Source organism: Lynx rufus, unplaced genomic scaffold (genome assembly GCF_022079265.1).
Source record: "Lynx rufus isolate CCGP_SWC_20201006 ecotype Redwood Valley unplaced genomic scaffold, mLynRuf1.p SCAF_3, whole genome shotgun sequence".
Taxonomy (NCBI): Eukaryota; Metazoa; Chordata; class Mammalia; order Carnivora; family Felidae; genus Lynx; species Lynx rufus.
Genome location: NW_025814845.1, coordinates 149301090 through 149319701, shown reverse-complemented (window position 1 = coordinate 149319701; position 18612 = coordinate 149301090). Strand labels below are relative to the sequence as shown.

General features: G+C 36.4%; 1 pseudogene; it reads left to right on the top strand.

The window, feature by feature from the left end:
* The first annotated feature begins 6711 nt into the window (after window positions 1–6711).
* On the top strand, window positions 6712–18403 carry LOC124521190 (translationally-controlled tumor protein-like; annotated as a pseudogene).
* The last annotated feature ends 209 nt before the right edge of the window (window positions 18404–18612 follow it).

Below are 18612 nucleotides of genomic sequence, written 5' to 3'. Positions count from 1 at the left end.
GGTAAGCAGCCCCAGCAGGAAACAGTGCCACTGCAAAGTGACTCCCACCTAGGGGATCAGGAGAAAACTGCACACACTAGTGCACCTCAAGTTCCAGAAGAAGAATATTTTAGCTGGTGGTGCAGAAAGAAAGTCCTGCTATTTGGTGTGCATGAACCTGCAGCAAACTGCAGACAGCTAACCTGACTGCTGACACTGTCCATCTACAAGCCCCTATTGGGCTCAGACGGGCCCCTCAACAGTGCAGAGACCAAACCCTGCTCAGTGTGCCCACAGCAGACCAAGCAGGTCATTGTAGCTGACAGAATGAAAGACAAACATGGTTCAGCCACAACAGTAAGGCACACGTAGTACACGTAGGACACATATGGAGTGTTTGGCTCTGGTGACCAGGTAGCATGATGCTACAGGGCACCACAAGAACTATTCTATGCAAGTCCACTGCTTTCAAGACCAGGAGATGTAACTGACATTTCTAATACATGGAAACAAACACAGAGCATTAGACAAAACGAGGAGACAGAAGAATAAGTCCCAAAGGAAAGAAAATGACAAAATCACAGAAAAAGTCCTAAATGAAACAGAGATAAACAATATGCCTGATAAAGAATTCAAAGTAATGGTCATAAAGATACTCACTGGACTTGAGAAAACAGTGAAGGATCTCAGTGAGATCTTCAACGAATTTATAGATCAGTAAAAAAGAACCAGTCAGAGATGAAGAAATCAACAACTGAAATTTAAAAAATACACAAGAGGGAATAAAAAGCAGATTGGAGGATGTAAAAGAATGTCTCAGTAATCTGGATGAAAGACTTATGGAAAGCAACCAAGCTGAATAGCAAAAAGAAAAAAAGAATAATAAAAAAATGGGACTAGGTTACAGGAACTCAGTGACATCATCAAGTGTCATATTTGCATTACAAGGATTCCAGAAAGAGAAGAGAGAGAGAAGGGGGAAGAAAACTTATTTGAAGAAATAATACCTAAAAACTTCCCTAATCTGGGGAAGGAAACAGGCATCCAGATCCCGGAGGCACAGAGTCCCTAACAAGATTAACCCAAGGAGGTCCACATCAAGACATATAATAATTAAAATGACAAGAAGTAGTGATAAAGAGAGAATTTTAAAAGCAGCAAGAGAAAAGAATGAATAAACAACATAGTACATATAGGGGAAACTCCAAAAGCCTATCAGTTAATTTTTCAGCAGAAACTTTGCAGACCAGGGAGAATGGCACAGTATATTCAAAGTGCTAAAAGGAAAAAGCCTGCAACCAAGAATACTCTACCTGGAAAGACTATCATTCAGGATAGAAGAAGAGATAAAAAATTTCCTAGACAATCAAAGGTTGGGAAATTCATTACCACTAAACCAGTCTTATAAGAAATATTAAAGAGAATTCTTTAAGTGAAAGGAAAAGGCCATCACTAGAAGTAAGAACATTATGAAAGGGAAAATTTGACAAGTAAATGCAATATAATAAAAGTAGTAGATTAATCACTTATAAAACAAGTATGGAGGTTAATATACAAAAGTAGTAAAATCAATTATATTTACAAAAATAAGTCAAAGAATATGCAAAAAAGGATGTAGAACATGAAATCATATGCATAAAATGTGGACAAAGGAGTAAGAAAAACTTAGTGCTTTTAGAATGTATTCAGACTTAAGTGACTATCAACTTAATATAGATTGCTATAAGCATAATATGTTATATATAAACCTCAGGGTAATCACAAATCAAAAGGCTAAAATAGGTATACAAAAAATAAAGAAAGGAATACAGACATAACACTACAGAAAACCATCAAAGCATAAGGGAAGAGACCAAGAGAAGATTAAACAAAGAACTATAACAACTGGAAAACAAGTAATAAAATGGCAATAAGTACACACCTATCTATAATTACTTTAAATGTAAATGGACTAACTGTTCCAACCAATGGATAAAATGCAAGACTCATTTATGTGCTTCCTACAAAAGACTCATTTCAGACCTAGAGACACATTCAGACTGAGAGGAAAGGGATGAAAAAATATATACTACGCAAATGGAAGTGAAAAAAAAACAGGGTAGTGATAGTTAGACAAAAAAACTTTAAAATAAAGCCTTCAACAAAAGACAAAGAAGGACATTGTGTAATGATAAAGGAAAGAATCCAACAAGAAAATATAACAATTGTAAATATCTATACACCCAGCATGGGAACACCTAAATATATAAAGCAATTGAGGGGACCTTAACACCCCACTTATACCAATGGATAGATCATTCAGATAGAAAATCAACAAGACGACACAGGTTTTTACATTTTTTTAAATGTTTATTTATTTTTGAGAGGGAGACAGAGCATGAGTGGGTAGGGCAGAGAGGGAGACACAGAATCCGAAGCAGGCTCTAGGCTCTGAGCTGTCTGCACAGAGACTGACATGGGGCTTGAACCCACCAACTGTGAGATCATGACTTGAGCTAAAGTTGGACACTTAACCAACTGAGCCACCCAGGCAACAGTGTTTTGAGCAATACATTAGATGAGATAGACCTAACAGGTATATACAAAACATTTCATCCAAAACAGCAGAACACATGTTCTTTTTAAGTGCACACAAGAAATATTTTTCAGGACAGATCGATCATGTTAGGCCAGAAAACAATTCTCAAGAAATTCAAGAATATTGAAATCATATCAAGCATCAATTCTCACTACAATGATATAAGCCTAAGTTGAAAACTTAGATCATCACAAAAACTTTCACAGGGATGTTTATAGAAGCTTTATTCATAATTGTCAGAACTTGGAAACAACCAAATAGTCCTTCAGGAGGTAAGTAGAGAAATAAAGATCCAGACAAAGCTATTTTATTTAGCACTAAAAGGAAATGAACAATCAAGGCATGAATAGGATGGAAGAAGCTTAAATGCAAATTACTAAGTCAAAGAAGACATCTGAAAAGGCTACACACTGTATTATGCCAACTACATGACATTCTGAGAAGACAAAACTAGGAACACAGGAAAAAGATCAGTGGTTGCCAGGGGTTTGGGGGAGAGGGAGTGATGATTATATGGAGTATAGAGAATTTTTAGGACATATGATACTGTAATAATGAATACATGTCATTATACATTTGTGAAAACCTACAGACTATATAAACACCAAGAGTAAACACTAATAAAAAATATGGACTTTGAGTGATAATGATGTGTCAGTATAGGTTTATCAGTTGCAAGAAATGTACCATCTGGTGGGGGGGGCAGATATTAATGGTGGGGGAGGCTGTGCATGTGTGGAGGCAAAGGGAAAATGGTAACACCTATATCTCTTGCTTAATTTTACCATGAAACTTCAATCATCAAAAAAAAAAACTAAAAGAAAATAATTTAAAGGTCCATATAAACTACGAAACATAGAAATTGAATGTAAGCGTTAGAGAATAAATCGTTTAGCCTGTCATATAAAAGTTAGTGTTTTACTAGTAGCTTATGGGTATCCCATAAAACAGGAATATATGAAATTCTCCTTGTATGCACAATATTCTATATGTCTGTGTTCATAAGTGTAGATCAGGGCAAGGAGACCCAAAGAAACAAAGAAGCAATGAGCAGATGGTGTTTCAGTGAAAGAGTAACTGGTTGTACAACCCACTCCACCAGGTACTAACTACTGATTTTGTACAAGGTTCTTAAGCTGTCACCAGTAAGTGAAGCTTAAAATAAAACCAGTGGCATCTGTAACAAGGTCAGTGATTGCCTTTATTAAGCACTCTGGTTTCACCCAGAGTCCAAATCATAATCACAACTGGGAGTAAGAAAAAAAATAAGCCTATGTATATTTGGAAGGACATATGTATCTAGGAAATTGAATAAGGGGAATATGCAGTTAACATACTATGTACTAACAGTTCTGAGAAAATGAAATGTAGGCTTAAATGTACTATTTTTGTTGTAATCTTGTTTTTACTCCTAATGTCTTTTCTATGTATCATTATCATAAAATGCTTTTTCATAATATATATTTTTCTTTTGAAAACTATACCTTAACCATTTACTCAGTTCGGTATCAATTTCAATGTCCCAGTATTTTAAGACATGGCATCAGTTTTGTATGTGGTCACTTTTAGAAGAAAGACATTTGACACAAATGTTGTGCCTCCTCGCAACTTACAACGCCCTTTTACCTGAAAATAATTGGGTACATCAAAGTTTCCAGAATTCCGTCATTCACAAAAGCTTGTGTTCTTTGGCAGGATGCAGGCCTTCTCTATCATTTAGATAGAGTGTTGGACTAGATGCTTCCCAAATTTCACACACTTCCACATATTTAACTCATATAAAAAAATAGTCTCTCTGCCAAAGAGGCTTACTTTTTCTTTGCCTAAGGAATCTACTAAATGCAAAATATAGGAATGCTTATTTCTGATCAGCTATCTGTCAGGTACTGAGCTAGATTCTGAATGCATAGAACAAAATTTTATAATTGAAACACTTGAATGATTTTGGTTTAAAACAGAAGGACTCTAATAATAACTATAGAGTGTGGGCAGTGCCGTGATGGCTCCAGATTTTCCATATAGGAGAAGCCTAGGTTGGAAGGGGGTGGTTATGGGGAGCCAGAAGACTCCCCCTTCAACCCGCATTTCTCCAGTTATTTTTTTTTTTAATTTTTTTTTAACGTTTATTTATTTTTGGGACAGAGAGAGACAGAGCATGAACGGGGGAGGGGCAGAGAGAGAAGGAGACACAGAATCGGAAACAGGCTCCAGGCTCTGAGCCATCAGCCCAGAGCCTGACGCGGGGCTCGAACTCACAGACCGCGAGATCGTGACCTGGCTGAAGTCGGACGCTTAACCGACTGCGCCACCCAGGCGCCCCATCCAGTTGTTTTACTTAGATTGTGTTTCCTTTGGAATATTTCAGGATGCTGAGGGAATTTATTAACGCTCACTGCCTGCCCCTCCATCGACAAGTCATAATTAAGCACCAACAAGGAAATGTGTCATCATGAAAGTAAGCTTGGTCAGAAAAGGGTTTAGGGAAGACTTCAAAGGATATGCAGGTGACTGGAATCTTGAAGGATGAGTACAGTGAATCATGAGGAGAACCATGGTGATTTAATATACAAAGTAATACTTCATATTTAGTGTTGAGAAATTACTTAATACAAGTAATACTTGTATTACAGAATAATACATAAAGGGCTACCACTACAGATGGTGAGGATAGATAAACAGATTTTTTTTAGGAGGTGAGGATAGATAGATAGATTTTAGATAGATTTGGAGGAAGAGATAAAAGGAACGTTGCTCCATGGACAACACCATGGTGTAGGAAGTCAGACAGGTATGAGAGAGTCTTCTACATTTAAGCTTTCTACCTTCAGTATTTGCTTTTTTGTTGTGTGTCAGAGTTTGGAGAAGAACATAAAGCTGGAATGTGACTTGTATTTGTTAGTTTACATTTACATTAAAGGTGATGAGAAAAAATTGAGGGGTTCAAAGGAGGTGAGCTGATACACTTTTATCAAGTACAACTCCAGCTGCTGTGAAGGATGGGTTGGGGACACTGGAACCTGGGGCAGAGATGTCTGTTAACGGGCAATGGAGCGCTTCAAGTGAGAAATAAGAGGGAAAGTTTAAATTCTTATCAAAGGAAACAACACTTTTCAACAAAGGATAATATAAAGAATATCTTTTGAAAAAAATATATGGGTGAAGACATCTTTCAGTAAGATTCTAATCAACATAATTCGCATTTTCGATTGAAGTATAACAATAGACAGACAATATCCTATTCGTTTTAGATAAATTCGTTTTAGATACTGTGATTTGATATTTTTATATATTTTATACATTACAAAACTATCTCCATAATAAGTCAGGTTATCATCTGTCACCACACAAAGTTATAGCAATATCATTGACGACATTCTGATCTTTTACCCCATATAAACTTGAGAATCACTTTGTCAATATCAACAAAATAATTTGCTGAGATTTTGATTGGTATGTATTGAACATATAGATCATGTTGGGAAGAACTAAGATCTTGATGACACTATGGGGACTTCCTATTTATGAACGTGAAATATTTCTTTACTTACTAGCTGTTCTTTGATTTATTGCTTCAGAGTTTTCCTCATATATACCTTTTATATTTTGATTTACACTTTTGTACTTCGATTTTTGGGTTGCTAATATAAATAATATTGTGTTTTTAATTGCAACTACAATTGTTCATTTCTAGCACGTAGGCAATCAATTTATTTTTTTTTAATTTTTTTTTCAACGTTTTTATTTATTTTTGGGACAGACAGAGACAGAGCATGAACGGGGGAGGGGCAGAGAGAGAGGGAGACACAGAATCGGAAAGAGGCTCCAGGCTCCGAGCCATCAGCCCAGAGCCTGAGCGGGGCTCGAACTCACAGACCGTGAGATCGTGACCTGGCTGAAGTCGGACGCTTAACCGACTGCACCACCCAGGCGCCCCAATCAATTTATTTTATATATTAGCTTTGTATCCTGCAACGTTGGTATAAGATAATCACATATTATTAATTCTAGGATATTTTTTAGGGTCAATTTGTTTGGATTTTCTACATGGGCATCATGTCATCTGTAAACAAAATTTTAGTTTCTTCCTTTCAAATCCATATACCATTTATTTGCCTTACTTTTCTTGCATTGCATTAGGTAAGATTTCCAGTACAATGTTGAAAAGAAGTGTAGGCAGGAACACCCTTGCCCTGTTCTGCGTCTTATTGGGAAACGCTCCTAACTTTGGACGATTAAGTATGTTGTTAGTTACAGGTATTTTTTTAGCAGATATTTTTATCAAGTTGTAGAAATACTGTTATTTTTGCCTGAACGTATGCAATAGGTGACTGATTTTCCTGGCTTTAGTTAATACTGTTATTCCTTCTTCGTGTCAAAATACCTCCACTCTCGGGCAGATTGATTTTTTATAAATATGACTGCTTGATATCGCACAATATCTGCCTGTTGATTGAAAGTGGTTGCGAGATAAAATAAAAGGGAAGTCAAGAAAAATTTCAGAATTTTAGTCTGACACACCTGAAAAGATAACGTGGCCTAAATCCAAAGTGAGTGGTACAGATGTGGGAAGAAATATGACGACGTTCAGTTTTAGACAGGTTAACTGTGAAGTATCCAACATGCAGTTCTATGTAGATATGGATTGAGGTGAGATAATAGACTGGAGGTACAGGTGGCCAGCACGTTGATGTCATTAATTAGCCACGAGATCACAAAGGGAAGGAGGAAGTGTGGTAAGGAACAAAAACGATAAATAGAAACCAGAAGAGAGTCAAAAACGGACCGGGTGACATCAGCATGATGGTGCCATGAGCTGTTCTTTTTCTCTATCCTTTTTGATATACAGCTAATCATTTAATCATAAACAAACAGGCAAAAAGCACCTGTGCACAGTACACCAAGACAGCCAGGAGTTCCATCCAGCGGTGTCCACAAAACTGGGTACTTTGGATCCTGAAGGAAACTGCAGAGTAGGAGGAGCATTGGCAGATGTGACAGTGGCAGGTCAGGCAACATGCCAATCATGACCTTTCTGCCAGGGGAAGTGGAATGTGAAAGCAGAGGGTGGGGGGTCTGCCCCGCTCTGAGTGCTGCAGACGGAGGAACCCATTTGCTGTCCCTGGGGAGAAACCTCAGTGACTGAAGATGAAGGAAAGGGAAAGGAAGAAGGCAGACAAAAAGAACTCAAGGAAATAACATCCTGTCGACTGCCTCAACTTCTGGAAAGAGGGCAGAGAGCTCACAGGCCCCCGGGGACACCCCACTCAAGGATCCCCCTACTGGGCCCAAAACACACCACCTCCCACTCTGCTGCCACCCTCCTCTTTTTTGTCCTTCTGTGCCATTTTTATTTTTAAACGTAGGTGTTCCCAGTCTTAGAGGCTGTGTGCCATGCCTAAGAGACACCAAAAACTTGTGCTATATCGCCACCTTCTGGAAGGTAAAAGGAAGGCTCCTAATTACCAACTGGTTCAATGGTTACAATCAAAGTAAACAAAACCTTACTTAAACAAGAAAGGTTTTTCACTTCTTGTGGCAACAGAGGCAGTTTTTCATAAAACACTGTGCAAAATCACGGTAATTTAATACTGTGAGATTTAGTAGTAAATCCTTAAATATCAATAATCACTATAATGTAAATGGATTAAACTCACCAATCAAAATGCACAGAGTCAATGGATGGATACAAATGCAAGACCAAACTACATGGTGCCTACGGAAGACTCATTTCATCCCTGAAGACACAAATGGCTCAAAGTGAAAGAATGGAAGATGATATTTCAACCATATGGAAACCAAAAGGAGGAAGGCAAAACCATATTTATATCAGACAAAATGGACTTCAGGCCAAAAGGGGTAACGGGAGACAAAGGTGATTATATAATGACAAAGAGGTCAGTACCTCAAAAAAGATAAGGCAGTTGTAAATATATACACTCCTGAAACCATGGCTTCAAAATATATTAAGCAAATAACAGACTTCAGGGAAGAAATAGATAACAATATAACAATATTAGAGGACTCCACTGTCAGCAACAGATAGGTCATCCAGACAGAAAATAAGAATAAAACATTGGAATTGAACCACACGTTAGGAAAAAAAATGATTTAAAAGACATACAAAGAACATATAAAGAAGAACATACATTCTTCCCAAGTGCATATGGAATATTCTCCAGGATAGGTCATATGATAGGCCACAAAACAAATATTAGCAATTTAAAAGGATTGAACTAATATTGACTGATCACAATAGTATGAAACTAAAAATCGTCAACAAAGGAAAGTGAGAGGATATAACACTATGATTAAACTAAACAGTACACTTCTAAACAACCATTGAATAAAAGAAGAAACTAGAAGGGAATTCAAAAATTATCTCAAAACAAATTAACATGGAAATACAGCATATTCATTATTGTGGGAAGCAGCAAAAGCAGTTTTAGGGAAAAGTTAATAGGAATAAATAAATATATTAAGATATTGGAAAGATCACAAATAAACAACCTAAATTTGTACCTCAGGTAAGTAGAAAAAGAAGAACCAATTAAACCTAACGCTAGCTGAAGGAAGGAAATAATAGATATCAGAGTGGCAATAAAGGAAATAGAGACAAGAAAAATAATACAAAAGATCAACTAAGAGAAGATTCTTTGAAAAGATAATCAAAATTGACAGAGCTTTAACTATACTAACAAAGAAAAAATGAGAGAAGATTCCAATACAATTAGAAATGAAAAAGGAGATGTTAACATCTGATACTTCAGAAGTACGTGGACTCATAAGACATTACTATGAACAATTATATGGTGAGAAATTATATAAGCTAGAAGAAATGGATACATTCTAGGAATACATGATCTACTAAGACTGAATCAGAAGAAAATGGGAAATCTAAATGGACCAACAATGAGTAAAAATATTGACTCAGTAATTTAAAAATTCCCAACACAGAAAGTCATTTATGAGGCTGGCATTATCTGATACCAAAACCAAATAAGGACACCACAATAAAAGAAAACTATAGACAAATATCCCTGATGAATATAGACACGAAAAGTTTCAACAATATTTTAGCAAACTGAGTTCAAGAACACGATGAAAGGATTGTACATCATGACCAAGTGGGATTTATCCCTGGGATGCAAGGATGTTTCAATATACAAAAATCAATAAATGTAATATATCACATCAATAAAATGAAAGATAAAAAAAACCCACAGAATCATCTCAATAGATGCAGAACAACATTTGACAAAATACATCTTTTCATGATAAAAATCCTTCACAGATTGGGTATAGAAGAAATATACCTCAACATAATTAAGGGCATAATTACTAAATCTAGTAATGGTGTTATACTCAATGGAAGAAATACTGAAAGCTTTTCCTCTAAGATCAAGAACAAGGCAAGGATGTCCACTTTCACCATTCCTATTTAATACAGTATCAGAAGTCCTAGCTGGAGCATTTAGGCAAAACGGGAATAAAAAGTATCCAAATCCGAAAGGAAAAAGTAACATTGTTGCTATTTGCTGATGATACGATTTTATGTATAGAAAATGCCAAAGAGTCTCTCAAAAAACTGTTGGAATTAATCAATTATTTTGCTAAAGAGACAGGATGCAAAATCAACATACAGCGATTAGTTGCGTTCCTTTACAGTAATGATGAAACATCTGAAAAAGTAACAAAACTATCCTGTATACAGTAGGATACATGCATCAAAATAACAACATGCATCGAAAATGATAAAATACTTAGGAATAAATTTAACCAAGGGTATTAAAGTTCTGTACAATGGAAATACAAAATTTTGCTGAAAGTAATTGAAGAAGACACATTGAAATGACATTGAGAAGACACAATGAAAAGACATTCTGTATTCATGGATCAGAAGAATTAATATTGTTAAAATGGCCATACTACCCAAAGCCATCTGCAGATTAAACACAGTCTCCAACCAAATAGCAAAGGCATTCTTCACAGAAATAGAAGAGACAATTCTAAAATTCATGTGAATCACAAAAGACTATGAGTACCTAAAGCAAGCCTGAGAAAAGAGAACAATGCTGGAGCTATCATACGTTCAGATTTCAAATTACACTGCAAAGCCATAGTATTAAAGGAGTACGGTACTTGCAGAAAAATAGACACATCAACCAATAGCACAGAATAGAGAGCTGAGAATTAAATGGTCACACACAGACAGACAGCTAATATCAGACAAAGGGGCCAAGAATACCCAATGAGGAAAGGATAGTGTTTTCAATAAATGGTGCTGAGAATACTGAAAAAACACATGCAGGATAATGGAATTAGACACAAGCTACACCATTCAAAAAAACTTACTTGAAATAAATCAGAGACTGAAACATAAGATCTGATACCATAAAACTTCTAGAAGAAAACATAGGTAGAAGCTCACTGATATTCATATTAGCAAATAATTTTTAAACAAGATGCCAAAAGCAAAAGATGGTACTACATCAAACTCAAAGGCTTCTGCCCCAAAAAAGAAACAAAAAAATGAAAAGACAACCTACAGAATGAAAGAAAATTTTTACAAACCGTATATTGGATAAGGGGTTAATATCCAAAATATATAAAGAATTCAGTCAACTTAATAACAAACACAAACACAAACAATCTGATTAAAAATATTGGCAGAAGTCTAAATACACATTTTTCCAAAGATGAGAACAAAATTGCCAACAGGCACATGAAAAGACTTTTAACAAAAAAGAAAGAAAAAGAGAGAAAGAAAGAAAGAAAGAAAGAGAAAAAAAGAAAAAAGAAAAGAAAAAAGACTTTAACATCACTAATTATCAGGGAAATGAAAATCAAAATCACAATGACGTATCACCTCACACCTCTTAGAATGGCCACCATCAAGAAGACAAGAGACAACAGGTGGTAAAAAGGGAACCCTTATACGTTGTTGGTGGGAATGTAAATTGGTCCAAAGACTGTGGAAAACTGTATGAAGATTCCTCAAAAATTCAAAATAGAGCTACTATATGCTCCAGCCATTCCACTTCTTGGTATATATTAACAGGATATATGGACCTCTATGTCTATTGCAGCATCAATCACAATAACTGAGATATGGAAACAGCTCAAATGCCCATCAACAGATGAAACAGATGCCCATCAAAAGATGCCCATCAACAGATGGGCAGCTCAAATGCCCATCAACAGTGCAGAAAAAATATGGAGTACATATACACCATGGAATATTATTCAGCCATGAGAAAGGAGAACACATTTCCATTTGTGGCAGTGTGGGTGGATCTTGGACATATTATTCTAAGTGATATAAGTCAGACAGAGAATGACAAGTACAGTATAACTTACGTGGAACCTAAAACACTAAACCTGTGAAAAACAGAAAGTAAAATGGTAGTTACCGGGGATCGGAGAGATAATATTGATAGTATGTAAGGGTGCAAAACTGTAATGAGTGGTAAATCAGTCATAGAAATATAATGCACAGTATAACAAATATAAATAATAATATTGTACCATAAGTATGGAATGAGATAAATACCACTATATTAGCAATCTTATTACAACGTATGTGCAATATATGTGCAAAAGTAGCACACTTTACAGTTTAAACTCATAAAACGTTAAATGTCAAATGTGGTCATTAAAAAAAATAAGGGATGCCTGCGTGGCTCAGTCAGTTAAGCATCAGATTCTTGGTTTCAGCTCAGGTCATGACCTTATGGTGTGCGAGTTCAAAGCCTGCACTGGGTTCTGTGCTGACAGTGCAGAACCTACTTGGGATTTTCTCTCTCCCTCTCTCTCTGCCCCTCCCCTGCTCACTCTCCGTGTTTCTCTCAAAAATAAATTAATAAAATTAAATTTTTTAAAAAAAACTGGGAAAAATCTAGGTGAATAGATTTAGGATACAGTAACCAGCTAAGAATACTCAGAAGGAGTGATCAGTGAAGTAGGGGGTAAAGTGAGTTGTTTGTCAAAGACAATCATTACCAAAGCATTTCAAAGAGAAGAGAGTGAACAAAATCCTGTCAAAATCTCTAACAAATCAGGTATGATGAAGATTGAAAATTGATATTTTAATTTAGCAAATGGAAATCATTGATGATATTGACAAGAACTGTGTCAGTGGCATAATCAAGGAGAAAGCATTACTGAAGTGAATTTAAGAGATATTAGGAAATGAGGTCTTGGAGATTATGAGTATAGGAAAATAATTCAAAGAACTTAAGTGCAAATGAGAATAAAATTGATCCAGACAGGAAGGGGGGTTGGGATCAAGGAAGGATTTTCATGAGATAGAGAAAGAATCAATATGGTTAATTATCTAATTGAGAGTGGGAAATGACTGAGGAAGGGATAGAGAAGAGAGAATGGCTGAAATGATGTTTTTTTTTTAACATTATCTCTATTTTTTTACTGTTAAAAAAGTTTATTTTTTTAATATGAAATTTATTGTCAAATTGGTTTCCATACAACATCCAGTGCTCATCCCAACAGGTGCCCTCCTGGTGATGGGTATTGAAATGATGTTTCTGAGTAAACCAGAGGGAATGAAATCCAACAGAAACTTGGAAATTTGGCTTTATATTTGAGCACAATTACTTCTATAATTACTGGAGACAGGGTAGAATTGTTTGGTACAGACATTAATAGATGATGTTGAGAATACCTTTTGATTGTTTTGATTTCCCCAGTGATATATAATCTAAGCAAATAGATTAATTATATGTAGATATCTATATAGACATATAGATCTATCTATCTATCTAATCTATATATACTATACCTATGCCTATATCTATATATCATATCTATATCTATATCATCATCTCTATCTCTATCTATCATTATCATCTATACCTATATCTATATCTATTTGTCTGTATCTAATCAATATCAACTATATCATCTGTATCTTTATCTATGTAATCTAACATTCTCTTTCCCTCTGAGTACCTAATACCTCCAAAGGTAATCACAGCTCAAATATCTATTATAGTAGATGGCTTCTGCCCAACTTTGAATTTTACATGACTGAAATCAAACATTGTGCAGTCTTTTTCTGACTTCTTTCACTCCCAATTTTGTCCATGAAATGCATTCTATTATCATATGTAGTTAGTTCTTTTTGTTGTTATTGTTTTACTTTATGGTTGTTGCACAGAATTCCATTGTGCAAATTTTATACTTTGTTTTTCCTTTCTATTAATGTAAGCAATTTGGGTTATTTCCAGTTTAGGTCAATTTTAAATAAAGCTTCTGTGAGCATTCTTGTACATGTTTTTGGTCCACCTAAAAACACTTCTTGATGTTTGCGTATACAGTAAATCTTAGAATGTATTCAGTGGAATTTTTAAAAATTTCTGATTTATTTCCATTACATTCAGTGTTAAATGCTAATTGCTGCCACTTTGGTTGTTCTGTTTGTTATTTTTCAGGTTTTCTCACATGTCTGGTCATAGTTGTCTCTCCTAGTTTACAAATAAAGGATGCATTGGTTTAATGTAGGTAACTTGAAAGGATTATTTCTATCAAGATTTACCTATTAGGTTTCTATATTTCACAATAGAAAGTTGAAGGGCTCATTGAATGCACACAAAAACAATGATCTCTTTCATAGAGAATAGAAAAACGACAGAATAAGGAATCCTTTCAAATGCCAAATTGAAGATTATTCAGCAAGGTACAATGCCCTCATTAAGTATCCTGACATTGACCTTGCAGACAGTCCTAAATCTCCAAAACTATTCCTTGCTTTTAGCATGAAGTATATATTTTTCATTCACGCTGGGAGCGAGTATGTAGCATTAACAGATTACAGGTATTCAGCGTACAGATTATCATCATTCCTATTTTTTCCTACCTTTCTTTCTCTGCAGCTTTCTGACATTCTGAACAGACAGTGGCTTCCATGTCTGACTAGAAAATTTTTGTTATAATACTATGATTCCATATGCCTTTTGTCTTTCAAAAGTTCTTTAATTTGATGATGTGAACTCTTCCAGTCTTCCTTCAGTAGTGCTGTTTTAAATTGTTCTCATGTTCTTTACTTACTGACATTCCAACTGTGTTAAGCAAGGTTCTCAGAGTACCATCCTGAATTGCTGTAGTTAGGCTTTGTGTGCCTGTCAGCGTGCGTGTGCGCGCGCGCGCGTGTGTGCGTGTGCGTGTGGTGTGTGTGTGTGCATGGTTTTACTGCACACTGCTTCCTAAGGGCAGAATTCTCTCTCTACTACGTCAAATCCATAAACTACTCAACTCCATCAAAATTTATAATCCATGGATCCTATTAACATTTAAACAACCTTTGCCTGTATATGTCATCCATTCCCTATCTACCCACTACAATTTAAATGACATGGCCCAACCTTGCTTTTTATTTTTCCTTGCATGTTTACTCAACTCCTTTGTTTCTCACTCTGTAAGTTGTCCCCATCTGGAGCAAAACTAACCACATTTGAGACCCACTATCTATGGGCCAATCGTCTGCTCATGTTGCAGACCTTTGTTCCTCTTGCTAGAATTTGAGCTCCACAAACCAGAAATTTTGTCTGCTTTATTCACTGCAATATGCACACTACCAAGAACAGTAGTGATATTATAAATGACCTATCAAAAGTATTTGATAATTGTTAAATAAATAATGCCTTCTTAATCTTTGGATATTGAATTCCTAAGTTGTGTTTAGATCTTGATTAGAAACTCAATATTTTTGGTGAATTACAAAATAATTTCATACTAGTTTTTTTAACTTCCCTTTTACTAATATAATCTTACATATATCTTACATGCTACTTTCTTAATTAAATGCATTCCATTACCTCTTAAATTTCATACATTTTAAACAATTTAGAGCCAATATAAAATCTGGGAGATCACAGAATTATATTTTATTATATCCTTTACACTATAGTAGAGAGGTAAATATTTATCTGCACGTCAACTTGTTGCAAGAAACAGTACATAAATGGAAAATGGGTGGAACTGTAAACTAACCAGATTCTTGTTGGTCTTTTAATACTCTATACCAAATAATGCATTAGCATCTTGACAAAGTTGTGTTCTTTTTCCTGAAAATCTCACATCCAAACTCTGGACTGTGATCAGCTAACTAATCTACAGCTATTCTGTTAAATGTATTGACAGTGGTTAGACTTCAGTAGAAGACTTTTCATTTCATTTTCTTTTTTATTTTTTTTTTAAATTTTTTTTTTTCAACGTCTATCCATCTTTGCGACAGAGAGAGACAGAGCATGAACGGGGGAGGGGCAGAGAGAGAGGGAGACACAGAATCGGAAACAGGCTCCAGGCTCTGAGCCATCAGCCCAGAGCCCGACGCGGGGCTCGAACTCACAGACCGTGAGATCGTGACCTGGCTGAAGTCGGACGCCTAACCGACTGCGCCACCCAGGCGCCCCTCATTTCATTTTCTATGTCAATCTTGGCGACAATCTATGCTATGAATATAAATTTAACTCTCCCTGATCCTCCCTGCCTAATTCTACTGGCTCATTTTGATCATCTATTTTTTTTTCTGATTCTTCACCGCTATATTTCTTAATTCAAGTAATGTATTGTTAACTAATACCCTATTTTCAAGAGTAAGGAAGAGAAAAAAGTGTGTGCAGTATCTTATAGAAGAGCAAAGAATGAACGGACTCTGATATGTCATGCACTTTCAAGATGGCAAGATTGTCCTCGTAACCTTAGTGATGCATTTGATGGGACTCAACTCTAAATGACTGTGGCTTTTTCTAGACACCGGTTTAGCTATGACTAGTCTGGGAGCTGTATTTAACTAGGTTTGGTACTACATATACATGCAGTCTTTATTCTGACCCACAGTGATGATTCTGTCTCTAATCTCTCTATGTATTATTGGCTGTTTTAATTTAATTTGGAACTGTTTTCCCAAATCCATCTTTTAGATCTCTAGGTGTGCACATGTTGTGTTATCTTTTTACAGAGTTGCTATTCACAGTGGGTCTTTTTTCTATTCCTTTCAGTGCTATATTCCCTAATTTTTCTTGTCTCTTTTGTATTTTTGAAATTTTTATCACACCCTTCAGGTCTTGTTGTAGGAAACCTATATTATCTTAGATTTGCTTCATATCACAGACAAGCATCTTGCCAAATGTTCTCATTTTTCAAAACATAGTTCCTTATCATTCTAGATGTGAATAAGATCCATCATTTCTGGGGATTGTAACTGCTTAAGCTTTCGCTTTAGAATTCCATAAGGAAGGGGGCGCCTAGGTGGGCTCCAACTGTTAAGCCTCTGACTCTTGATTTCTGCTCAGGTCATGATCTCACAGTTCATGAGTTCAAGCCCCACATGGGGCTCTGGACTGATAGTGCAGAACCTGCTTGGGATTCTCTCTCTCCCTTTCTCTCTCCCCCTCCCCTGTTCTTTTCGCTCTCCCTCTGTCTCTCAAAATAAATAAATCAACTAAAAAAAATCCATAAGGAAGGGGGCAGAGGGGAGAGCCAGGACATCAGGCAGCTGTGACCTTGTCACTCTTGGTACTTTCTCATCAACTATCCTGAGTCCATCTCCTTACTCCTTTCAGGAGGATGCCAGTCTATTAGCAAGGAAACCACAAAAGGTTTCTGCATCTGGTGACTTATTTCTATTCAGCTCTTTACAGCTAGTGCCTAAAGGCTTGAACCAGCATCTTTTTTTTTTTCCACAGAAAACACCTATTTCTGGCAAAAAGGAAGTATATACACAGTTTTTTTTTCTTCAGCTCTGATATTTGGCATGGTTATGCCTTAGCTACCCTGCACTCCACACACCTGCTCTTTCAAATAAGAACTTGACGGTTTGATCCTATGAGATATACCTTGTTTTGGACGATTGTAGTTTTTGTTATGTTTAAAAAATGTGTTGACTCATAGCATTCTCCTTTGATTAGGTAAAAAATTAACCATGATCAGGTTATGATCTCACAGCTGGTGTTCGAGCCCCACATCGGACTCTGTGCTGACAGCTCGGAGCCTGGAGCCTGCTTCGGGTTCTATGTCTCCCTCTCTCTGCTCCTCTCCCACTGGTGCTCTGTCTCTCTCTTTCAAAAATAAACATTTAAAAAAAATTACTATGTTTACCATGACTTTCTATAGATCATTGCTTGTTTCAATTATTTTTTTTTCCTTTTACCTCTTCAGTTACCTTTGAGTTAAAAACAAAACAGAAACAAAAAACAACAACTCACTGTTCTGGCCTCTCCGCGCTCTCAGCGAGTGCAGCTCCGGGTGCACTCTGCTCAAGGCTCCTGGCTCCTGGCTCCTGCCAAGCCCATGCCACCGTCTTGTCTCTCCGTCTGCGATCACGATCATCTCCTGGGACCTCATCAGCCGTAGTGAGATGTTCTCCGACTTCTACAAGATCCGGGAGATCGCGGAGGGCTGTGTCTAGAGGTGGAGGGGAAGATACTCAGTAGGACAGAAGGTAACATGAATGACTTGCTCATTCGTGGAAATGGCTCCGCTGAAGGCTGAAAGGTTGGTAGTCACCGGTGCTGATACTGTCGTGAACCATCACTTTCAGGAAACCAGTTTCACATAAGAAGCCTGCAAGGAGCACATAAAATATTACATGAAATCAATCAAAGGCAGACTTGAAGAACAGAGGCCAGACAGAGGAAAACCTTTTATGGCAGGGGCTATGGAACAAATTAAGCGTATCCTTGCAAATTTCAAAAAAAAATGACCTTTTTTTTCAACTGGTGAAAACATGAATCCAGATATCATGATCGTTCTTCTGGACTATGGTGAGGAGGTATGACCCCATATATGATTTTCTTTAAGGATGGTTTAGAAATGGAAAAATGTTCATGAATTTGGCCATTAATTTGGATGTATCACCCGTTGTCATAACTGGCTGCCGCTCCTCACACACCACCAGGGCTTAGACAAATGGGACTGATGCCGTCTTGAGCTCTTCAGCGACTTTGACCTTGATTAATTTGGAGCAGAGGCATTGTTTTTAAGAAAAGAAAAACATGCCATGTAGGTTGTCTGAAAATAAAATGCATTTCAACTCATTT